This window comes from Notolepis coatsorum (genome assembly GCF_963971535.1).
Source record: "Notolepis coatsorum genome assembly, chromosome: 11".
In the NCBI taxonomy this organism is placed as follows: domain Eukaryota; kingdom Metazoa; phylum Chordata; class Actinopteri; order Aulopiformes; family Paralepididae; genus Notolepis; species Notolepis coatsorum.
This window is the reverse complement of record NC_140175.1, coordinates 115544752-115570860: the sequence shown is the minus strand read 5'-3', so window position 1 is coordinate 115570860 and position 26109 is coordinate 115544752. Positions and strand designations below refer to the sequence as shown.

The 26109-nt window shown below is 46.4% G+C and overlaps 1 long non-coding RNA gene across 1 annotated transcript in view; it reads left to right on the top strand.

The window, feature by feature from the left end:
• LOC311236808 overlaps positions 1-26109 on the top strand; it is a 101620-nt gene that overhangs the window by 70988 nt on the left and 4523 nt on the right. Inside the window, exon 3 of the long non-coding RNA XR_014620252.1 lies at positions 25657-25759. This is a non-coding gene — a long non-coding RNA (uncharacterized lncRNA). The remainder of the gene's footprint in view (positions 1-25656; positions 25760-26109) is intronic.

Below are 26109 nucleotides of genomic sequence, written 5' to 3'. Positions count from 1 at the left end.
TGTATATGTACAAAGAATATACAAGGGATATCAGACGATATACAAATACTATACAATATATCTCAAGTAATAAATATATATATTCGGTTTAATCTGACCCTTTGTAACAGCCGCCTCCTAATTAGTCCGCACCTAATTAGATAAGCAGAGACAGATTAACCGCACTATCCACTACTCAATGTCCGTTGTGAGGAGTAGGGCAATTCACAAAGTCAGGGGGTCATGGTCGTCATTAAGAGAGTCGGGGAGCCTTGGCAACTCTATCAGCCTCGCCACGGGTCGGGTGTATGTCCGCCCCTGGACGAGCACTTCTGCCGCTCTGACCTTTCCGTCGGCACCAGTGATCACTTTGCTTACGCGGCCGGCCGGCCACATAGCTCGGGGTAGTGACTGGTCGATAATCATGACGACTGTGCCCTTCGTCAAATTGTCTCTTTCTTTTACCCATTTCTGGCGGGTCTGTAGAGACGGTAGATAGTGGAGGAGGAAACTGTTCCAAAACTTGTCAGCCAATACTTGACTGTACCTCCACATTCTTCGGCCGTTCGCTTCTTCAGGTCTGTACACTGTCTGTGGGAGCGCGGGATCCAGCCGCCCCATCAAGAGAGTGTTGGGGGTGACTGGGTCGACATCTGCTACATCACTTGAGACGTAACCGAGGGGCTTTGAGTTCAATACTCCCTCGATCTCCGTGAGGACTGTCGTGAGGACTTCTTCCGCCACGGTCTGGGCCCCAAGCACGGCGTACAGGGCTGTCTTTATTGAACGTACTTCTCGTTCCCAAGTTCCCCCGAAGTGAGGTGCATTCGGGGGGTTAAACTGGAAATCAATCTGAGAGGGAGCGAGGTGGGTCTTAAGTTCTGGGCCCATAGCTTGGAAGCTCTCTCTCAGCTCTCTTTCTCCGCCTTTGAAGTTTGTCCCGTGATCAGACAATAATATAGACGGTTTTCCTTTCCGCGCTGTGAATCTCCAGAAGGCCATAAGGAATGAGTCCGTACTCATGGTTGGAAGGAGTTCTATGTGTATCGCTCGGGTGGTCATGCATTTGAATACAATACCCCACCGCTTCTCCGTCCCTCTTCCTTTCTTCACATACAGCGGGCCGAAACAGTCCATACCGGTGGAGTGAAAGGGCTTGTCGCCGAGTCGGAGGCGACGGGGGTAGGTCAGCCATCCGGGGTATACTGGGCTGTGCTCGCCACTTGCGACAGTCTAGACAGGTCCGCTGGAAGCGTCGTACTGCTTCTCTTCCTTGCAGTATCCAATAGCGACGTCTGATCTCAGCGAAGACTCTCTCTGCCCCGGCGTGGTGCACGTCCTCGTCGTATTTCTTTATGATGAGCTCTGTGACCTTGTGTCGGCTGTTTAAGACTATCGGGAACTTGACATCATCCGTTAAGTCTGGGGCCCTTCTCAGACGACCACCCACTCTGATGAGATTATGGGCGTCGCTCTCAGGGGCCAAGTGGAGCAGTCTGCTGTCTGACGGGACTGGCTTTGATCCCTGCAGACAGTCTAGCTCGTCGGGGAACGAGTCTCTTTGGGCTCGCTGTAGCAGGAGTTCTGCTTCTTCGTAGTTAGCTGCATTAATGTCAGTAGTGGAGGGAACCTCAGGGTGGTGCCACAGGAATGTCTTTAACTGCGCACTCTCAAGGGTAGGGCAGTCGTCTATGTTGGGATCTGTGGGGACTAGTGTGTGTGTCAACCCACAGAACATAGATTTCTTCATCTCTGCCTCCTCTTTACTAGCCTCCCGTGGGGTGGGTGTAGGCCACTCTTCTTCTGGGAGCTTGAGGAACTCGGGACCGTCACTATAGAGATTGTGACGTGTGAGGTCATCCAGGGACATTCCCCGTGTGATGACGTCGGCTGGGTTCTGCTTTGTGTCCACATACCTCCAGCATGCTGCTTCTGTTAAATCTTGGATCTCTGTGATTCTGACTCCCACGAAGACCTTGTATCTACACGAATCGGACTGGATCCATGTGAGTACGGTCATGGAGTCTGGCCACAGGATTGTTCTTTGCACCGGGATGGTGAGTTCACGTTGGATTAACGTGGCGAGTTGCGCTCCTACTAGGGCTGCGCAGAGCTCTAGACGCGGGATAGATTGTTGCTTGCGGGGGGCTATTCTTGAGCGAGCCAGGATGAAGGCAGTATGTATTTCTCCTCCCTCCTCTCGGGCCAGCAAGTAGGCCACCGAACCGTAGGCTACTTCGGAGGCGTCGCTGAAGACGTGCAGGTCCATCTGACACGTTTCCGGCCTCACTGTGGGTGGGAAGTAGCTGCGGCGTATGTTGACACCTGGGAGCGAGCTGAGTTCTGTCTCCCACTCTCTCCATGTGGAGGCAAGGTGGTCGGGTATGGGGTCGTCCCAGCCCTGGTCCTTGTCCCATAGCGCTCGTACAATCATCTTTGCCCTGGTGGTGTAAGGTAGAATACATCCCAACGGGTCATATTGTCTGGCGAGTGTTCTGTATACACTCCGTCTTGTGGTCGGTAGTGAAATCGACCTTCCCTGCTCCTGGGTCAGGGGTGTGTGTCTATAATGGAGCGAGTCTGTTTTGAAGCGCCAGACTAGTCCTAATGTCATTTCTTGGGCTTCACCTGGGATGGTCGCCATCCAGATCTTGCTGCTTGCTGCCTTGTCCTCTGGGGAGAGGCTGCGCAATACTTGAGGGTCGCTGCTGGCCCACTGCCGGAGATCAAAGCCGCCTTTGATCAGGGAGGCGCGGAGCTTGAGTAGGAGGGCCTCGGCTTCTTCTGGCGTCGAGACGCTTTGCAGACAGTTGTCCACGTAGAAACTATTTCCTACACTTTGTCGGACCTCTTCATCAGCTGCTGGGTCCTCTGCGACGTGTTTTTGCAGTGCGAACGTAGCACAGCATGGGCTGCATGTGGTTCCGAAAGGGAGGACTTCCCATTGATAGATGGATGGTTGCTCATCCCCGATCCTCTCTCTCCATAAGAACCGCAGCAGGGGCTTGTCCTCTTCCACTAGTCGCACCTGCAGGAACATCCCTTTGATGTCGCCGCTGATGGCCACCTTGTTCTGGCGGAAACGTAGCAACACGCCTAGTAGAGAGGGGCCGAGTGTTGGGCCGGGCAAGAGCTCTTTATTCAGATTTTGTGATCCGATCTTTTAGCTGCAGTTAAACACAATACGATCCTTGCCGTTGTGGTGGACCTTGTGGTGCGGCACGTACCATGATTCGGTCGTCTGATCGGCCTCTTTAATGTCAATTCTCTGTGTCCCGCTGTGATTAGCTTGTCAATCTCAGCGCGGTACACAGTAGCTTGAGCGGGGTCTCTGGCTAGGCGCCGCTCTGTTTTCGATAGATACCGCTCCGTCGCTTCTTTTGGGGCATGGAAGGTAGGCATACCCTCTCGCCTCAGGAGTGGAGTTGCGTATCTCATCACTCCGTTGACTTTGACTCTCTTTGTCCCCTGCTCGAGGAGGGCTATGGCATAAATGTCTTCCTTGGAACGAATGTGTTTCTTTTCGTTCTTAAAGGGCATTGTCTCTAGTGTCCATAGCCTCTCGACGTGCTGTAAGAGGGCGGTGTCTTCTTCTGTCACTCTGGAGTGGAGGCAGCGAGTGGCTGCTGTTCGGTTGGGAGACCTGGAGAGGGGGCCTTGTAGTGTCCATCCTAGGCGGGTCTCGACTGCTGCTGGACAGCCTCTGGGCCCAGTGTGGACCCGGTCCATCGGGACGATGAGGTGTGCGTGGTCGGATCCTATGAGCAGGGTCGGGGTGGCGCCGTCTATGAGCGGTATAGGTAGTTGACGCAGGTGCACGTATTTGTCCATCAGCTTGGCGATGGGGTAGGTGTACCGCGACAGGCCTATGTCTTGGCTGGTGAAAGCGTTAGTGATCCTATACCGTCTCTCTGGCTGCCCGCTTGCTGCGATAGTGAAGGAGACGTTCTCACCCTTGATTGTCTTCAGGTCTCTTCTTATAGTCCGAATCGTCATCGTTTCTTCGCTCCCCCGCAGCCCTAGCTGGGCCGCAGCGGATGCGAGGAGGAGGGTATTTTCTGACCCGTCGTCAAGGACGGCGTAGGTGTCCATGACCTTGTCCTCGTAGCTCAATGTTACGCGGACCACCTTCAAGAGCACCCGGGCGCCCCCGCTGCTGGCGGGGTCAATGTACATAACGCTTGCTTTGGTGCTGCTTGAAGGTGCGGGTTTTCTTCTGTTACTGTCATGTAAAACGTCCAAGTGGGCTCCGTCACACCGACTACACCTCTTCTTTAAGCGGCACTCGGCTGCCATGTGACTGCGCGCACAGCGGTAACAGCGGCGGTTGGACTTTATCCATTGACTCACCTCGTCGGCGGTCATCTTCTTGAACGTGTCACAGTGTGACAGCCAGTGTTCCTTTTCGCAGTACTGGCATACAATCTTCCACTTCTCTTTCGTCGAGGGGGTGCTGTGGTTCTTGTTACGCGGTACTGATTCGGCTTGGTGCATGACGGTCACCAGCCTGCGGTTATCGTTTGATCTCCTAGGTCCCTCTCTGGAGCTTGGTACGCTCCGCACGAACGTATCCAGTCGTAGGCTGCTGACTTCTCTCGCCAGGAAGTCGGCCAGGTCTAGGAGGGATGGCTCGGGACCGTTGGGATCACGGTGGTCTCTTTGCCGCCTGAAGCGCTCTTGTCGGGCAGGCGGAAGCTTCTCTAATATTCTTTCAACATTAGAGTTCGCGTACAGTTCGTGCCTACCCTTTTCCTTTTGTGCCCCCAGCATCCCTACCAGGGATTGTACCTTGATAGAGAGGTCATCTAATGAGCGATTGTCTGTGGCTGGGGGTAGACGGTCAATATTCCTTATCTCTTGTATTACGTAGTCCCATATGCGTCCATAACGTTGGTCGAGGGCTACTAGAGCCGCGGTGTATGGGGTACTTGAGTTGGAATATGCCAGCGCTATATTGTGCGCTCTGGGCACCTTCAGGTGCTTGAGTAGGATAGCATACTTGTACGTCTCATCGGGGACATCGGACATCATTGTCTCTAAGCACATTCGTAGCTCTGTGTACTGTGCTCTGTCCTCGTGTGTGAAGTCCGGGAACGTCGGTGTGCCAAGGTACGATGCCATGGATGGCTGGCACATCGGTGAGCGTTGGGGGAGAGGCCTCCTAGGCGAGTCTCCCCTTCCGTGTCGTTGTGGGCTGGTACCTGGTGGGTACCAAGGCCCGGGTACCCAGGTCTGTTCCTCGGGGCTGGTCGTGCGTCAAACTCACCCTTGAGTTGAGTCGGGGGTCTGTAACACAGGGCCTCGGGGGTAAAGTCTGGGCTGTACTGGACCTCCTGGTCCTGTGGAGTACGATGCTGCTGTTGGGCTTGACTTTCCTCCTCTTCCTCTTCTTCTTCTTCTTCCTCTGCCAGGTCTTCTAGATCCTGTAATCGTCTATTTAGTCTCTCGGCAGCGTAGGCCGGTTCTTCCCTGTTGCTGGGTCCTCAGGGTGGTGCCACAGGAATGTCTTTAACTGCGCACTCTCAAGGGTAGGGCAGTCGTCTATGTTGGGATCTGTGGGGACTAGTGTGTGTGTCAACCCACAGAACATAGATTTCTTCATCTCTGCCTCCTCTTTACTAGCCTCCCGTGGGGTGGGTGTAGGCCACTCTTCTTCTGGGAGCTTGAGGAACTCGGGACCGTCACTATAGAGATTGTGACGTGTGAGGTCATCCAGGGACATTCCCCGTGTGATGACGTCGGCTGGGTTCTGCTTTGTGTCCACATACCTCCAGCATGCTGCTTCTGTTAAATCTTGGATCTCTGTGATTCTGACTCCCACGAAGACCTTGTATCTACACGAATCGGACTGGATCCATGTGAGTACGGTCATGGAGTCTGGCCACAGGATTGTTCTTTGCACCGGGATGGTGAGTTCACGTTGGATTAACGTGGCGAGTTGCGCTCCTACTAGGGCTGCGCAGAGCTCTAGACGCGGGATAGATTGTTGCTTGCGGGGGGCTATTCTTGAGCGAGCCAGGATGAAGGCAGTATGTATTTCTCCTCCCTCCTCTCGGGCCAGCAAGTAGGCCACCGAACCGTAGGCTACTTCGGAGGCGTCGCTGAAGACGTGCAGGTCCATCTGACACGTTTCCGGCCTCACTGTGGGTGGGAAGTAGCTGCGGCGTATGTTGACACCTGGGAGCGAGCTGAGTTCTGTCTCCCACTCTCTCCATGTGGAGGCAAGGTGGTCGGGTATGGGGTCGTCCCAGCCCTGGTCCTTGTCCCATAGCGCTCGTACAATCATCTTTGCCCTGGTGGTGTAAGGTAGAATACATCCCAACGGGTCATATTGTCTGGCGAGTGTTCTGTATACACTCCGTCTTGTGGTCGGTAGTGAAATCGACCTTCCCTGCTCCTGGGTCAGGGGTGTGTGTCTATAATGGAGCGAGTCTGTTTTGAAGCGCCAGACTAGTCCTAATGTCATTTCTTGGGCTTCACCTGGGATGGTCGCCATCCAGATCTTGCTGCTTGCTGCCTTGTCCTCTGGGGAGAGGCTGCGCAATACTTGAGGGTCGCTGCTGGCCCACTGCCGGAGATCAAAGCCGCCTTTGATCAGGGAGGCGCGGAGCTTGAGTAGGAGGGCCTCGGCTTCTTCTGGCGTCGAGACGCTTTGCAGACAGTTGTCCACGTAGAAACTATTTCCTACACTTTGTCGGACCTCTTCATCAGCTGCTGGGTCCTCTGCGACGTGTTTTTGCAGTGCGAACGTAGCACAGCATGGGCTGCATGTGGTTCCGAAAGGGAGGACTTCCCATTGATAGATGGATGGTTGCTCATCCCCGATCCTCTCTCTCCATAAGAACCGCAGCAGGGGCTTGTCCTCTTCCACTAGTCGCACCTGCAGGAACATCCCTTTGATGTCGCCGCTGATGGCCACCTTGTTCTGGCGGAAACGTAGCAACACGCCTAGTAGAGAGGGGCCGAGTGTTGGGCCGGGCAAGAGCTCTTTATTCAGATTTTGTGATCCGATCTTTTAGCTGCAGTTAAACACAATACGATCCTTGCCGTTGTGGTGGACCTTGTGGTGCGGCACGTACCATGATTCGGTCGTCTGATCGGCCTCTTTAATGTCAATTCTCTGTGTCCCGCTGTGATTAGCTTGTCAATCTCAGCGCGGTACACAGTAGCTTGAGCGGGGTCTCTGGCTAGGCGCCGCTCTGTTTTCGATAGATACCGCTCCGTCGCTTCTTTTGGGGCATGGAAGGTAGGCATACCCTCTCGCCTCAGGAGTGGAGTTGCGTATCTCATCACTCCGTTGACTTTGACTCTCTTTGTCCCCTGCTCGAGGAGGGCTATGGCATAAATGTCTTCCTTGGAACGAATGTGTTTCTTTTCGTTCTTAAAGGGCATTGTCTCTAGTGTCCATAGCCTCTCGACGTGCTGTAAGAGGGCGGTGTCTTCTTCTGTCACTCTGGAGTGGAGGCAGCGAGTGGCTGCTGTTCGGTTGGGAGACCTGGAGAGGGGGCCTTGTAGTGTCCATCCTAGGCGGGTCTCGACTGCTGCTGGACAGCCTCTGGGCCCAGTGTGGACCCGGTCCATCGGGACGATGAGGTGTGCGTGGTCGGATCCTATGAGCAGGGTCGGGGTGGCGCCGTCTATGAGCGGTATAGGTAGTTGACGCAGGTGCACGTATTTGTCCATCAGCTTGGCGATGGGGTAGGTGTACCGCGACAGGCCTATGTCTTGGCTGGTGAAAGCGTTAGTGATCCTATACCGTCTCTCTGGCTGCCCGCTTGCTGCGATAGTGAAGGAGACGTTCTCACCCTTGATTGTCTTCAGGTCTCTTCTTATAGTCCGAATCGTCATCGTTTCTTCGCTCCCCCGCAGCCCTAGCTGGGCCGCAGCGGATGCGAGGAGGAGGGTATTTTCTGACCCGTCGTCAAGGACGGCGTAGGTGTCCATGACCTTGTCCTCGTAGCTCAATGTTACGCGGACCACCTTCAAGAGCACCCGGGCGCCCCCGCTGCTGGCGGGGTCAATGTACATAACGCTTGCTTTGGTGCTGCTTGAAGGTGCGGGTTTTCTTCTGTTACTGTCATGTAAAACGTCCAAGTGGGCTCCGTCACACCGACTACACCTCTTCTTTAAGCGGCACTCGGCTGCCATGTGACTGCGCGCACAGCGGTAACAGCGGCGGTTGGACTTTATCCATTGACTCACCTCGTCGGCGGTCATCTTCTTGAACGTGTCACAGTGTGACAGCCAGTGTTCCTTTTCGCAGTACTGGCATACAATCTTCCACTTCTCTTTCGTCGAGGGGGTGCTGTGGTTCTTGTTACGCGGTACTGATTCGGCTTGGTGCATGACGGTCACCAGCCTGCGGTTATCGTTTGATCTCCTAGGTCCCTCTCTGGAGCTTGGTACGCTCCGCACGAACGTATCCAGTCGTAGGCTGCTGACTTCTCTCGCCAGGAAGTCGGCCAGGTCTAGGAGGGATGGCTCGGGACCGTTGGGATCACGGTGGTCTCTTTGCCGCCTGAAGCGCTCTTGTCGGGCAGGCGGAAGCTTCTCTAATATTCTTTCAACATTAGAGTTCGCGTACAGTTCGTGCCTACCCTTTTCCTTTTGTGCCCCCAGCATCCCTACCAGGGATTGTACCTTGATAGAGAGGTCATCTAATGAGCGATTGTCTGTGGCTGGGGGTAGACGGTCAATATTCCTTATCTCTTGTATTACGTAGTCCCATATGCGTCCATAACGTTGGTCGAGGGCTACTAGAGCCGCGGTGTATGGGGTACTTGAGTTGGAATATGCCAGCGCTATATTGTGCGCTCTGGGCACCTTCAGGTGCTTGAGTAGGATAGCATACTTGTACGTCTCATCGGGGACATCGGACATCATTGTCTCTAAGCACATTCGTAGCTCTGTGTACTGTGCTCTGTCCTCGTGTGTGAAGTCCGGGAACGTCGGTGTGCCAAGGTACGATGCCATGGATGGCTGGCACATCGGTGAGCGTTGGGGGAGAGGCCTCCTAGGCGAGTCTCCCCTTCCGTGTCGTTGTGGGCTGGTACCTGGTGGGTACCAAGGCCCGGGTACCCAGGTCTGTTCCTCGGGGCTGGTCGTGCGTCAAACTCACCCTTGAGTTGAGTCGGGGGTCTGTAACACAGGGCCTCGGGGGTAAAGTCTGGGCTGTACTGGACCTCCTGGTCCTGTGGAGTACGATGCTGCTGTTGGGCTTGACTTTCCTCCTCTTCCTCTTCTTCTTCTTCTTCCTCTGCCAGGTCTTCTAGATCCTGTAATCGTCTATTTAGTCTCTCGGCAGCGTAGGCCGGTTCTTCCCTGTTGCTGGGTCTCGCATGGACCGGTCGGGGAAGGGGTTCGGAGACGTGTATAGGCTCTTTCTGTTGGCCGGGCTCCGGGTCGCTTGATCGGGTAGGGGAGGGTGCCCTAGACCCTTGTCTTGACGAGGCCCTGGAGCTCCGTGCGGAGGGAGGGGGAGTCGCCCTGGCAATCAGTTGCTCCATTATCTGCGCTTGTAATCGGTCGAGCTCGGCTTTGCGCTTGATGTGAGCGAGGTCGCGCTCTGCTTCGCGCTGGGCTTGGGCTGCGTCGTGCTGTGCATTGGCGGCTTCGCGCCTATGCATCGGCGGCGGCGCGCTGGGCTTCGGCGCGGTCCCTTTCAATATTCTCTTCCGTCTGGAGGCGTCTGGTCTCCAGGCGTATGCGGTCATCTTCGCTCCTTTGTTGCGCCTGGAAGCGCTCTCGCTGGGTCGCAGAGTGTTCGCGTTCACTAAGGGCTTGCGCTTGGAGTTGCGCGTGGAAGCGTTCTCTTTGGTCTGCAGATTGTTCGCGCTCACTCAGTTGTTGAGCCTGCAGGCGGTCTCTTTCCATGGTAGAGTGTTCGCGCTCACTTTGGTGTTGCGCTCGGAGGCGCTCTTGTTCCATGGAAGAATGTTCGCGCTCGCTAAGCGTCTGTGCTTGGAGTCGATCGCGTTCAGTGGAGGCTGCCAGGGTGGCGATAAATGCCTGCGCCAGCATCTTGTCCGCCTCGCTGGGGGAAGACACTGATGGAGGTGATCGGCTTCTGGCAGTGCTCGTTGGAGATCCGTTCTCCTGTCGCGCTCCGAGGAGGTCCATCTCCTGGGTGCGCGTCTCTTCTGGTGGTGGGTCGGGTTCCGTCCCTGGAGCGCTTTCTTTATCCTGGAGCTCTCCGGGGACTATCCCGTTGACGTTGTCGGGGGGTAAAGTCATGTCATGTCCCTCCTGGTCCCCCCCGTGAGCTTGGTCAGTTACGTTAGAACCCACTAGGGTCTCTACTGGCAGGGTCGCCTGGTCGGTAGGGTTTGACATACTTTTACTATCCGCTTTTTCCGCGTTTAACGTCTGTATAAAGCTAGGTAATAGACTGGCAGCGTAGTCCTCTAGGTAAGGAGGTGGCTGCCGTCTGCGCTGCGGGTGATCTAGCTTAGGATAACCGTTTGTGGAGTGTTCATCGTTGGCCATGTCAATATTAATATTATATTAATATTACGCTAATTACCATCCGGCTCGAAGGACCAATTGTAACTGAGGGGTACAATTCCCTGACTGTATTGAATAAGTATGGTATCATTAAACCACTACTGAGTTATGTACATTACTACTGGCCATACAGTACACATGTATATGAGATGAACACCCACACAATAACACGGCTTAACAAAGAAAGTACTGTTTGTAATATTTATTAGAAGAGCACCAAGATTATCTTACATTTATTAAGAATGAGAGTTGCGCTTGTAAGGCGAAGAATGTGCATGAATAGGTCAAGAGCGTAAGTCCATGAGCATATTACGAAGGGGATAATTAATACCACCTGTAGCATAAGAATTACATAAGGTACACTCGTAGGTCAGCTGGAGATACTAGGGGGGTTCCCTCCGGTTGTAAGCCAGCAGGGGAGAGGATTTGTCGGTAGCAAAAGTCTGGATCAACGAGGAATAAGGAGACTCCAGGTACAGGAGACGGTGCAATAATCCCTTGATCCGTAGACAAAGCAACATCTATTCTCCGGTATGCACTGCCGCATGGATGAAAGCCAGCCAGCCTCAGAGTCCTAGAGGCGGGCTCGACGGTGCTCCTCACAGGGTAAATCCCACACGGTAGTGGGGGTAGACGATTCTCTGCTCCAGCAGCCACAGGACCAAAGCAATATAATCCAGCCGAAAAGGGCTCTGTAGTCGTCGGTGTAGGTTATCCAGTGTACATATCCACACGGTTCTCGTCTAGGGCTCCTCGGATGACGGCACAAGGTTAGGCCGCCCAGCCTGGATAAGCACGCTAGCTCGGTACGATGAAACGTTGGTAATGCTGGTCACTGTAGAACGGTAGCCGCACGATACACTATACATAATAGACCAGGGCTATTCAACTGGCGGCCCGCGGGCCAGATCCGGCCCGCGGGATGATTCTGACCGGCCCGCCAAAGATGACATGATAACAAAATAAAAATAAAAAAATTTGTAAATTTTTTTTTTTTTTTTTTTTTTTTTTTTTTTTTTTTACTTTTTTCTTTTCATGTCAACGTTAACACGCACAATTGAGCCAAAAGTCACTCAATTAATGACAGATTTCATTGATAAATTGAGGGAAAACGTTCGATTTGATGATTTGACATGTCCGGAGAATTGATGCATTTTGTGAGCAACCCATTTGCCAATGTAGCTGCTATTTCCACAAAAGGACAAGAGTTCCTTGCATCACTTCACATTGATGAAGGTCTCCTGCAACTTGAAATAATTGACATGCAAGCATCATCTGCTCTGAAGCAGGCACTTGAGAATTAATCCACCACAACATTTTGGATAAAGTGTATTCATGTCAAGACATTCCCCAAAATAAAAACGCTGGCAATATCTGTGCTAACAATGTTTGGCTCAACATACACCTGTGAATCCAGTTTCTCTCACATGAATGCCATTAAAACAAGCAACGTGCCTCCTTGACAAATGAGCATTTGCATCACTGTTTGCGGGTAGCCCTCACTTCCTATGAACCCTCTTTCTCTGCCATTGCCCAGTCAAAGAAGTGCAATCGCTCTCATTAGATGTGTGTATGTAGGCTAGGCCTGTCTGCCCCCCACCCCCCTGATGTTTGAGAGTTAAGAGTGGACAATAAGTGCTAATAAGATGCTGTGATTTGCTGTTGTTGCACAGACATGAAGCACTTTTTCATAAGCTCAGCTGCACTATAAATGTGTTTTTTTGTTCAAGTGTTGATGTTAGAATGTTCAGATGCACATCATGCACTTGTTTGTTTTTTATTTTATTTTTATATTGAAATGTTGAAGAGGAGATGTTGCAGTTGTTGCACAGTCATAAATGAAGCACTTTCTGCAGGAGATGTTGCAGATGTGGCACATAAATGAAGCACTTTTTTTGAAAAGTATACTACTTTTGCAATGTAGTTAAATAAAAGTTGTGAAAATGTGGTTGCGTGTTGTGTCAAGTGTACATATCACGGGGAAGGCGCCGTGGCAGTCCGGCCCCTGGCCCCTTGGGTTTCTGACAATGTGGCCCCCTGAACAATTTAGTTGAATAGCCCTGTAATAGACTATTACTTAATAATAGAATAGGTCGAACTCGACGATACAGCGTTAAACTCTGACACTTCAGCTATCAATTCGCACGCGGTCTCAAGGCTCTATTTCGGGGCAAAACGGGCCCACTTCACAGCACGTTGTATCGTGGTGAAGGCTCCAACTTATTAGGGTAACTAACTGCTGTATCCACCTGCAACGTATTTATACGTAAGGTGAATAATCTAGTACTAGCCTTATTTCTGTCTCGTATTACTGCGCAAATCTGGGCATGTTGAGACATGTCTTAGCGGTGACTTTGAACTAGACATTGGGGGTATGGCCGTGGCGCCTAGGGGATCGCTGTCCAATAGGAGAACGAATATTATGGTCTGGCCTGTACTAGGTAAAGGGATATTCCGTGTATATGTACAAAGAATATACAAGGGATATCAGACGATATACAAATACTATACAATATATCTCGAGTAATAAATATATATATTCGGTTTAATCTGACCCTTTGTAACACCTGGAAAACACTCAAAGCGGACACCACAACACTAGTTCCATTCGTGAGGAAAGGGGGTGAGTTATATTGACGACGCTTGACAACAGAAGTTTAAACATAACTTCATATTTATTGGTTATTCGTTTCTTTATATCATCCAGTTTCCATCTCCGTGTTTTAAAAAACTTTACATTCGAGTGACATCACCTACGGCAGCTTAGACGATCAAAACGCAAACCTAGAACAAAACCCGAGGGGGGGGGGGGGGGCGGGCTGTCTCTCTCTCTCTCTCTCTCTCTCTCTCTCTCTCTCTCTCTCTCTCGTAGCCAAATGTTACAGTATAAATACTCACTGGATAGTTGATGATATAAACATTTTATTTCATTATCTGAAATATTCTAAAATCATTAAGTCTGCTATAAGCCATCATCCCTTTGTGTGTGATTATTATTTTCTCACAGTAGTGTGTGTATATATATATGTGTGTGTGTGTGTGTTAGGCTAAAGCAGGGCTGTACGCTAAGCTTTTTCACTAGGGGCACACTTGCCCCAAAATGAGATTTAGGGACAAAAAATATTTTTTAGGGGCACATTTTTAAATAACAATTTTACCATTATTTATATCGATTGTTTTTGATTGAAAAAAAAAAGAAAAAAAAATTATTTTATATAATTTTTCTTTAATAAAATATATATTGTAGTGCCGGAGGAAAGAGGAATGAACGGAGGTAACGTAATGCTTGTTTATTATACAAAGCCACGTCAGTAAACAAGAACACAAGAGCACATGAATCAATGACTGAATAACAGCGAGTGCAACCGCAATACTTGTCCCCTCTGGCCACGGCGCCAGATCATTCGTTCCCTCCCACTACACAACACATCAGAGGAGAACACGTAACCAATAATGTAGTCACTACAATATATTATATAATCATACTTGTAATTGTATTATCTGCGAGACATCGCCACCACGCAACAAGTCAAAATGCTCGCTATATGCAACCAGCTCCACTGTCTGTGTGTACTCGAGTAGCCTCCAGCTACGGCCAGGATTCTCCGGAGTTGCAGCTGGACCCTATACTGTAGCCTCCAGCTACGGCCGGATTCTCCGGCGCTGCAGCTGGACCCTATTGACTATATTCAGCGTGCCCTCAGCTCGAATACGCATCGACTCAGTGTTATAAGACATTGATATCAGGAGCTATCTGAACTATTTAGTTTAATGGGACGTTTCGTTTTGAACAGTAAGCTAACGCGAGCTATCATGCACTACTAGACTTGCTGTGGAGCATTTGTTGATATCAGTAGCTAGCCGGCTGGCAGGCTCACCGAGGTCCCAGTGTCCCACTAGAGACTAGTGTTTACAACAGCCACGGGTGCGGGAGGAGCAGCAGACGCTGCAGCTCTCTCCGTGTGTCTGAGTTCAGTTCAGTTCGGTTCACTATAGGAGGTCGAACGCGTCGAAAATATGAAGCAATACTAACTTTACTTTTCTTCATAGCTAAATCAGACAGTCAGCCAGTCTATCAGAGTGAGTGCTCAGTCGATTGTTCCCGCTGATCATACCTGCTGAGTGCTCACTGCTCAGCTCGCGTGAGTGACGTCATCGCGTCATCACACGCCTTGGATAATTTAGGAGTGAAATGCGAATGCAAGGCTTGAAAGCACTACTCGCAAGCCCGCCCCCAGATAATATTTACCAATCGCAACGGCCAATTAAAGGGGCAATTCGCGACCATCTCGTCGCAGTGTACAGCCCTGTAAAGTGGATAGAAAACACAGTACTGTGCAAAAGTATTTTATATAAATTGTCTTGGATGTAAATACATTTTTTTATTAGTGTGTCAGTAGACTACTCTTAGTACATTTTCATTTAATTATTTTTTAAAGCATCTTCATGGTTTAATAATGCAAGCATATGTTGCAGGGACTTATTATAATCATCATATTGCCGTGACTGTATGCATCAAAGGGTTAAATCAAGCATTTTTAAGTGCTTTTGAGGAAATGTCAAACTATCGTGATATCATTTAGAGGCCGTATCGCCCAGCCCTAGCTTGCTGTGGCCTGGTGTTTTGAAAGCGCTCCAGTCCTTACCGAGCGGTGTGGAGGTGAGGAGGATCTGATGGTGATCCGGGCTTGTTCAGTAGTGGTAGAAATCTGTTAGCTATACCGATTTGGAAGGAGTAAGCGTCGTCTCATACTTGTTTCATAATACAACGTTTCCGAATGGACGTTTGGATTAAACAAAGTGTATGCAGTGATGCTTTCCCAGCGGAACACAAGCTGCTTAACATTACAGGTATGTGTCATGCACGTCAACGCAGCTAACGTTAAGGTAGCAGGAGCCGGCTTGTCAACCAACAAAGTTTCAACAAATGTATTCACAAAATGGATTATCATTCAAACGTTATTGAAGCCTCCCGTGACCAGTAAGTAGATACTACTACTACTCAACCGTTTGGCCAAACCTTGTTGGCGTGCATCACAGTCACGAAAGGGGCTATGAAAATGGGGGACCCTGATGTAAACAAGACAAACATCTTTCTTTGGTCTGCATCCCCTTAACAATTGTGTGTATTGAGCCGTACTGTATTGTACCCATTGATTCTGCAATCTGTTAAATAAAGTTTTCATTCAATCACTATGTGCCTAAAGTCAAGACTCTACACAGTACTGAACTAGAAAAAACCTGCAAGTAAGTCAAGTATGCTGGAGTGAGGCGCAGACGGAAGTGGCCATAAAATACCAGAGGGAGGTGAATGAATGAAAATTTTATAAACAGATTGCAGAATGGGTACAATACAGTACGGCTCAATACACACAATTGTTAAGGGGATGCAGACCAGAGAAAGACGTTTGTCTTGTTTATATCAGGGTCCCCCATTTTCAATTCATAGTGACATTTATGACATACACAACATACATGTCATCATGACATTTATGACATAGGGACATACATGACATACAGGTATATAGTACTGTTACATTTGTGACATATACGATATGCAAATATACAGTACTGTTACCCATAGATCCTAACAGAATATATACATATGATGGGGAGGAGACAGTACATTAGGAGACTGTACACAAAGTGACGTCAGACTACACATCCCTATTTAGGAGCAAATTGTTTGCATGATTAAAAACGATGGTTCAAACATCCGTTACAAAAACCCTTGCGAATGTTCAAATCCCCAAAACAGGCTTGGGGACAGCTCTAACTGGAGCGGAGTTGAATGTGTTAAAATAGACATAAAAAAGTGAAGGATTGGACTTTGTGAGCTAACTGTAATACAATGTTATTTTTTACAATCATTTACATAACATCTTAAGAAATTACTAATGTGTATGGGAACTGACAAAAAAAGGTAAAGGTAACGCTTAAAATGGTAACTATACACAATACACAATACTGAATTTGAACTATACACAATACTGAAAAGTTACAGTATGTAGATTTGTTTATTTGTATGACAAAGTCTGTCAACCCTTGCAATCAGCAAACTGGCAATAAAAAAGCTGTTCAAAATGATCTAGTTGCCTTAAAACGCGAACGCTATTAAATAAAAATATATAGTGGAGGTTAAAATAAGAATATGACTTGGCCTGAAAAAAAGTTCAGTCAGGAGATTTTTTTCTGCTTTAATCCCTGCGGAGGCATGCAATACCAGGAATCGGACAATTGGGAACCGGCTCCCAACGGGAACCGGTTTTCGATTCCCATCCCTATGCGGCAGCCTCAGATATTAGCCCTTCATTAGCTAAATCCACAACGAACGTTAGCTTAGCAGTGTTTCTCATCTGTTTATCTGATATACATTACCCTAGTTTAGCTTGGCTTAGGAGTCCATGGTAAAGTTGTATTATTTGCAGTTTACCAAACAATTATTTTTCAATCTTCTGTAGATGTCCATGCATGATATTACATTTAGTTGTATTCTCATTTAATGTAGTGTACTTTCTGACAAAAACATTGGATTGGCCAAAAACAACAGCTGCCTGCATCAATAACCAATCATATGTTTTGGCCATCAAATGAAATGCAATATCATAGGCTTATATTCATAGATCAGAACTATATCACTGCATCTGTGATACACCCATGTGTTTTTCAGTTTTTATGAAAATCTTGTCAGGATTTCCGTACTGTATTGTACCCATTCTGCAATCTGTTAATAACATTTGCATTCAATCAATCACCGTGCAGATGGATTGATTGAATGAAAATGCCCTTATATCCAATAGGGTATATCTGCAGAGCCACAAGCCCAACGTCTGGGTGGGGCTTCGTGGCTTGGACTAGGTTTGAGGTGGGACTTCGTGGCTTGGACTAGGTTTGACTGTGCGTGGGCGGGGCGTCGTGGCTTGTACCTTGTTGTACCTACTGCGCTTGTGGATAAGGGGGGGGGCTCTCTCTCTCCTTGTTTACGACATACACAACATCGTCTTGTGTTACATTTGTGATTGATTGATTGAAAACTTAACATTAACAGATTGCAGAATCGGTACAATACAGTACAGCTCAATACATACAATTGTTAAGGGGATGCAGACCAGAGAAATACTTTTGTCTTGTTTACATCAGGGTCCCCCATTTTCAATTCATCATAACATGACATACAGATAAACAATACTGCTACATCTATACATTTATGACATACCAGATCTACAAATATACAGCACTGTTTGTGATAAAAAAAAAATAGTCTAAAAAGAGAGTATATACATTTGAGGGGGAAGAAACTGTACATTGGAAGAGGTTGGGTAGGTGGGGTGGGGGTAGGGTTGGGCACCTTAAACCGGTTCTAATAGGAACCGGTTTCTAACTTCCGGTTCTTAATTTCGATTATTTTATTTTTTTTACTTTGTTAATTAATACCCTAGTTACAGTACAGCAACCAAATTAAACTGTATCAAGTCAACTGAAAATGTGAATAGTATGATTTTTTTTTTCAAAAATAAATAATTTCTCCTGCGAAAATAAGCTGTGACCTGTTTTGACCTGCACCTCAAAGAATCAGAATCGAGAATCGTTTAGAACAGGAATCGATATGGAGAATCGGAATCGGAACCGGAATCGTTCAAATCCAAACGATGCCCAACCCTAGGTGGGGGGCAGTGTTAATTTTGGCAGCTATTTTCATTTTAGTTTTAGTCTTCTTAGTCATGTGTCAAGTGCTCCTTTTTCGTTTTCATCATATTTAGTAATCTTCATTTATTTTTCGTTTAGTCAGTTTTAGTCAACTAAATGTCTGAGCATTTTAGTCTTAGTCAGTTTTTGTCTCAATTTTGTCTTTTTTGTTTTAGTCTAGATTTTGTCGACACAAACGGATGAAATTTGTCTATTTTTAATTAATGTACAAAAAATATATATTATATAAATTATAAAACTTTTTTTTCTTTTCTTTTTTACAGCTACTGTTTTATATATACTGTTTTTTAGTAATAACTAGAAAGTAATGGTATTTATTCAACAACAGGTGATTGTATAGATTAGTATTAGTATCATTAAAAGTTCTATGCTCAACTATGCTTCACCCACGGAAAGGTTGTTGGCACATTGGTTCCACACGGACATTATACGTTGTTGCGCACTTCCTCCTATCCAGAAGGCTCCGTTTAGGTTAGCTACTGTAGTAGCAGAGGCTCTGTTGTGATTTTTAATGCACAATAAATATTCAACATTCTCTTTTGAGACTCCGCCTCAGACTCTTATCGTTTGGTGCGACTCTATAGAGAGACATGTGCGTTTATTCAGCTCGTTACTAATAATGACAGAACATCTCAACTGTTGAGTGTTTCAGCCACTGTGTCACTTTACTTGAGAGGATATGCTGCTGAAATGCTTCTAGGAGGAGGTTGGGATGGAGAAGATGGCAGCAAACGGGTCTCTGGACTGGACTGGAGATTCCTTTAGTGATCTACTTGGGGAGATTCAGTCTCATAGCAGCAGGGCGTACAGATAATGATCAGGGTAATAGGAGAGCAATAAATATAAGCAATAAACAAATGTAATCTGAATATACCATTTTTATAAATAAACTATACACACAGAGTTGCATATGAGTCTGTATACCCTATTGGTCATAATATAAGTTACAATAAATATAGGCAATATAAAATATATATTGAAATTTCTTTATTGGGAATAACCCCTTGAGATGAAACCATCTCGTTTTCAAGGGGGTCCGCAAAGACAATACAGAGTTATTTGACAATAATATATAACAAAAACAACAAAAAAACTAGACAAAACAAAACAGAAACAAAAACAACAAAACAACAGAGTAAGCAACGCCAGCCAAGAAAATAAAGTAATCCAAAGATAAAAAGCATACAACATTATATCGGCAACAACAACACAACGACAAGAATATGAACTGTAACACCAGCAATGTTTCATCTATCTAATATTATTCTATTGAGGTCCAAAGCATAAGCAGATAGTCTCACCATGAGAGGACAACATATTTTTAAACAATTTAAAAGATGATGTTGATCATCTTGACTAAAAGTAAACAGTATACACAAAGGTGCAGATGATGGTCTGTCTATCGGTCATAATATGCGTTATAGTCCATGCAGGGTTAAGAGTCAGACATTCCTAATGGTTCTCAAGTTCTGTAGCCATTAGTTCTCCAGCTGCTGGCAGCAGTCTGTGCCCCCGGTTGTGGAGCCTGATGGCCACTGGCTTGAAGAACTGGCAGACGGGCACACAGACACACACACGTTGTTGACCTAGTAACGTTAGTGCCAGCTTGCTTGCTGTTGCTGTGGCCTGGTGTTTAGAAAGCGCTCCAGTCCTTACCGAGCGGTGAGGAGGATCTGAGGGTGATCCGGGCTTGTTCAGTAGTGGTAGAGATCTGTTATCCAACTGTTGAATTATCTGTGGTGACCATCCATGGCTGTTCTTTTATATTATTATTATTAGCTGCGGCAGCCTCAGATATTGGCCCTTCATTAGCAAAATCCAGAACTAATGTTAGCTTAGCAGTGTTTCTCATTTGTTTATCTGACATAGGGCTGGGCCATATGGCAAAAAATTTAAATGTTATCATATCACTCAATATCGATAATTATCCAAATTGTTATAAGTTAAAAAAAAATTTAAAATTAAAATTAAACAACAGATGTATGTTTATTTTGCAGCAATTCTTTGTCGTTGCCGCCATCTTTAGTGTTACATCCCCTCACACTCCAGTTCTCAGGCTGCAGCTGGTTTAAAAGCAAAAGTAAACCGGCTTCTCTGCTGGCTGTGGCTCCAGGGGAGTTGAACAGTTCTGGCTCTGCTAGTTTATTTTCGATCTTTTGTCACTTTTTTGGTGGACAAACCACCGCACATGTGCACCGTGACTCGTGACTGGAGTCTAGCTCTGCTAGCACACATAGCCTACTGTGTACAGACTGTTTCAAACTGTATTTTAAATTAGAAAGCAAACAAAATAAATGGACGAGAAAAAGAAATCTCAATTTGGTCAGTATTGTCATTTGGACAAGCAAAGCCATTACCTTAAGTTGCAGGCAAGAAAGACAAGTCTGTCCACTGTCTCTGTCTCTGTAAAACTGCCCTGTTGCAGGTCACACACACAATAAAAAAAAATTATAATAATAATAATCGATTTTTTTTTTTTATATTTCTTTTTTGATATCGATTATTAAAATAGATCGCGCTATTTATCGTTATCGTTATATCGCCCAGCCCTAATCTGACATACATTATCCTAGTTTAGCTTGGCTTAGGAGTCCATGGTAAAGTTGTATTATTTGCAGTTTACCAAACAATTATTTTTCAATCTTCTGTAGATGTCCATGATATTGCATTATTTAGTTGTATTCTCATTTAATGTAGGCCTAGTGTACTTTCTGACATGGACGTGGTCTTAGTTCTCGATAAGCCTCTAGGCTTCTAACTTCTCCTTCACAATATGGTTATAACTGTATCATCCGCATAAAGATGAGCCTGACAACCTGCTAGTGTTGAAAGACTAGAAACAATATGATTAATATAGATTGTAAAGAGGACCGGCCCCAATACCGAACCCTGTGGTACACCCTTAGACAATGGCAGGAAATCAGATTGAAAGTTACCTGAATTCACAGATTGACACCTTGAAGATAAATAGTCCTGAAACCAAGCACAAGCGGCTTTATCCAGGCCAATGCTAGCTAGACTATTCAAAAGCAAGTGATGGTCGACTCTACTGTATCAAACGCCTTTGAGAGGTCTACAAAGAGAACTGCACAATGCTTCCCATTGTCCAGGGCTGAAATAATGTCATTAGTGACCAAAGTAACAGCTGTAATAGTACTATGATTTGCTCTGAAACCTGATTGGTCAAGTCAAGTCAAGAGTTTTATTTGTCACGGCATACAAGTATACAATGAAATGCGGGGGTGAGTACTTAGCACTGAGCAACTTGAGAAAAAGGTTTTTAATTGGTTGTTCACCAAGGTCTCCAGTGCTTTGGCTAGGCATGATAGTTTGGAGATAGGACGATAGTTATCCATCTTATCCCTATCCCCCCCTTTATGCAAGGGGAGCACCTTGGCAGATTTCCAAACTTGCGTGACTATGCCAGATGCAATAGAAAGGTTAAAGATGTGTGACAATGGCTCACAAATGACAGGCCAGGGGCTGCCAGTTTTATAAAGAAAATAGTCTAAATTGTCCACACCAGTAGAACACTTAGGGTCTATGGATTGCAAGATATTGAGAGTTTCACTAGATGAAAATGGCTGAAAGGAAATGAGTCTGTATACCCTATTGGTCATAATATAAGTTACAATAAATATAGGCAATAATAAAATATGACTAAACGTAAACAGTATACACAAAGGTGCAGATGATGGTCTGTACCTATCGATCATAATATGCGTTATAGTCCATGCAGGGTTTAGTGGTTAAGAGTCAGACATTCCTAATGGTTCTCAAGTTCTGCAGCCGTTAGTTCTCCAGCTGCTGGAAGCAGTCTGTGCCCCCGGTTGTGGAGCCTGGTGGCCACTGGCATGAAGAACTGGCAGACGGGCACACAGACGCACATGTTGTTGACCTAGTAACGTTAGTGCCAGCTTGCTTGCTGTTGCTGTGGCCTGGTGTTTTGAAAGCGTGCAAGTCCTTACCGAGCGGTGATGAGGATCTGATGGTGATCCGGGCTTGTTCAGTAGTGGTAGAAATCTATTATCCAACTGTTGAATTATCTGTGGTGACCATCCATGGCTGTTCTTTTATATTATTATTAGCTGCGGCAGCCTCAGATATTAGCCCTTCATTAGCAAAATCCAGAACTAATGTTAGCTTAGCAGTGTTTCTCATTTGTTTATCTGACATACATTATCCTAGTTTAGCTTGGCTTAGGAGTCCATGGTAAAGTTGTATTATTTGCAGTTTACCAAACAATTATTTTTCAATCTTCTGTAGATGTCCATGATATTGCATTATTTAGTTGTATTCTCATTTAATGTAGTGTACTTTCTGGTATGGACATGGTCTTAGTTCTCGATAAGCCTCTAGGCTTCTAACTTCTCCTTCACAATATGGTTATAACTTATTATGTATTTTTTTACTTTTGTTTAACTGTGTTAATAAAAAAATACAAAAAAAATACAAAATACTTAGTTAGTTGGCCATCAAATGAAATGCAATATCATTTGAAATGCAAATGCTTATATCAAATCAAATCAAATTTATTTATAGGGCCCGACAACACACGTTAATGTCCCCATGGGCCGTACAGGTCTTCTTTAAACAAGTCAAGAAGACAACATAACAATAAGTCAAGAACAGAACAAGAACACCATAAGGTCCAAACATTTTTTAGATGAATGCAAATAAATGAAAGAATGCAAGCACTCCCAGACATACCCCACGCGAAGGTAAGGAAAAACTCACTAAAACCTAACAATAGGGAAAAAAGCTCCACAGGCAGTGTGGAGGAGAGAAACCTTAGAAGGGCCATTCAAGGGGGGATCTCCCTTCTTAGATGTTGGTGATAGTAGTGTTGCAGACGGACAGTTGGTAAGTATGCACTCATGTGTGTGGTGAAACACAGATGAGTGCATGCAATAGCAACTGTAAATTTTGAAAAATTAAAGATAGAGCTAATAGCGATAGCAACTGAACATTTTGAAAGATTAAAGATAGAGTTGATAGCGGATCTATTTGAGGCACAGGGGCGGCGCAAAGAGGGTCACGTCCTCCCCGTCTTAGTCACGGGACATTCAACACTCCGGTCGTTGCTCAGGGACAGCCGGAGACAGGGAGATAGGGGGTGGCGCAGAGAGGGTCGCGAACTCCCCGATATCATCGCGGGACATCCGGCACTCGGTCACCACTACGAGACCTCCGGAGACAGGGGGGCATGCAGAGGGGGTCGCAATCTCCCGGCCTTCGTCACGGGACGTCCAACACTCCGGTCAACACTCCAGGACAGCAAGTCATAGGAAGACAGGGAGACGGGACAGGCGTTAGACAGCTCATGAGATTGTAGTAGGCGGACATAGCAATAGATACAAGTGGTAGGCATATATGTGAATGGAGTAGATATATGAAGTAAGCGTATTATGTGAATAGAAGGGGGGGGAGAGTTAGAGAGTTCCCATGTTTGTGGTGCTGCAAAGGAGCAGACATGCAGTACCCTGTAGTGCCATGTAGTACCCCGTAGTGCCATGTAGTATCCTATAGTACCCCATAGTGCCATGTAGTACCCCGTAGTATCCTGTACTACCCTGTAGTGCCATGTAGTACCCTGTGGTGCCTTGTGGTACCATGTAGTACCCCGTAGTGCCATGTAGTTCCATGTAGTGCCATGTAGAGCTATGTGGTACCATGTAGTACCCTGTACCCTAACTAAACTACCCAGTGGTACCATGTAGTACCCTGTACCATAACTAAACTACACAGATTAATCTAAAGGTCAGTCCCCGACCAGGTGAGATCAAGGTAGGTTGAAGGAGAGAGAGAAAAGATGAGTCTTAAGCAGGGATTTAAAAGCTTCGACAGAGCAGGCGCCCCTGATGACGGCAGGTCATTTGTTCCACAGGTAGGGAGCGCGGTAGACAAAGGCTCTGTGGCCGGCGGATTTCTTTTTAACCCTAGGGGTCGATAGAAGCCCCGCATTTTGTGAGCGCAGAGCACGAGCGGGCGAGTATCGGGAGATGAGATCGGATAGATAGAGCGGTGCAAGCCCATTTAAAATTTTGTAGGTGAGGAGTAGCACTTTAAAGTCAGAGCGGGCTTGGATAGGAAGCCAATGTAGCGCGGACAAAACTGGTGTGATGTGATCAAATTTTCTAGTTCTAGTTAGTATCCGTGCAGCCGCATTTTGCACGAGTTGAAGATTTTTGATGCTTGAATTAGGTAGGCCTGAAAAAAGTGCATTACAGTAGTCCAGACGTGATGAGACAAAAGCATGAATCAGGGTTTCAGCATCAGCCAGGGTTTCAGCATCAGCCAGATATTCATAGATCAGAACTATAGCAGTGCATCATCAGTTCTTATGTAAATCTTCCTGTCAGGATTTTCCTTCCTTTCCAATTTGTTAGCCTAGGAAAAGAGCACTGCCTGTATAGCTGGTTAACACTTTGATTGCCCAACCCGAGTTTTCTCGGGTTTACCCCCCGCGGGTTGAATGCCCATCACGAGAATTCTCGTTTTTTCTCGTTTTCTTATTTTTTATTAGCGATCTGAATTCATATTTCATCAACCGAGTCTACCGTTGGTAAATCAGCCACCCCAGGCGCTCAGATGTGAAAAAAGCGCCCCCTATAGTCTCCCAGATGGTAATTCACCCTTTTGGATTGGATTCAATGAAAATGCATGAAAAAAAAAAACCCAGACTCCACATTTTACTTCTCACGCATGTAACTGGAGTCGATCAGCTTCATGCTGGACTCTCAGGACAGCGTGGTTACTGTGTTTTACAGTACGTAGCATTGGATCAATAAAAGGATCGATTTTCGGAATGGCGATCAGGAATTGGAATAATCCATTTGGATACCATCTGATCTCAAGTAAGGAATCTATTTTACCAGTCTTAGGATAATCAGACCTTTTTTCACGGAGATATAAGCGTTTCCCCTATAATGTGATATGGCTGTTTGACTGTAAGAGTGATCAGGAACTGAGAGAATCGATGTTCAGCGAGCGGCACCAGCGTGCACACGTACACATATACTATCGATAATCTAGCGTTTATTTGAAAACGATTCATAAATAGGTCGAAAAATGACAACGTTCTAGAATATTACAGTAAAGGGCGATTATCATGGAATCTCTTCTTTTCTCCGTGAAAACGAGGGCTTTTCAAAATGCTATAAAATGGAAATTAACCGATAAAAAAAACAATCTGCTTCGACAATGTTGACTGGAAATGGGTCATTGATAATGCGACGGGCAGATTAGACACATAGCCATAATGTAAAACATAGATTAACATTGGAGTGGTGCTGGGCATTCAAGCACTAAATTAGCACCCCCTGCTGGGCACTGAAAGTGTTGAGGACTGGTGGTTATTGCTTGGTTTTCTGTGTTCCTGATGAATTTCAACTGAAAAGTTAGACCTTTGTTTGTTAGGATGAATGTAAAATGTACTGATATTTCTTTCCTTATTTTCCCCCCAAGATTGGCCTGAATATGACTACCCCTCATAGCCGCTCACACCTTGGTTTGAGAGAACTGTCTGTCTGTTTGGTGGACTGCATGAAACCATCACAGCTGGACCAGGGTAAGAGCTGTTTAGACTGCATGGAAACAAGTATGGAAATGTTGACTTTAAGCTGTAAACATTATGACTTTATAAGTGTTGACTTTAACCTATTAACACATTCCCTGCCACTGGTTCTATCCATCAATATAGCCAGTCTGCCTATGGAGATGTTCACCTTCTTTGCAGGGCTATAACTTTTTTAATTGTATTGCTATATTGACATTACTATGGTCCATTCAACATCGATTATCTATCGTTTAGGATGTAGGAACGTTATACCTTTTCATTCATACATTGTTGTGTTAATACCGTCTCTAGAATATGAGTGTTTTTATCGTTTTCTGCAGTAATTCCTAGAACGTGAGATA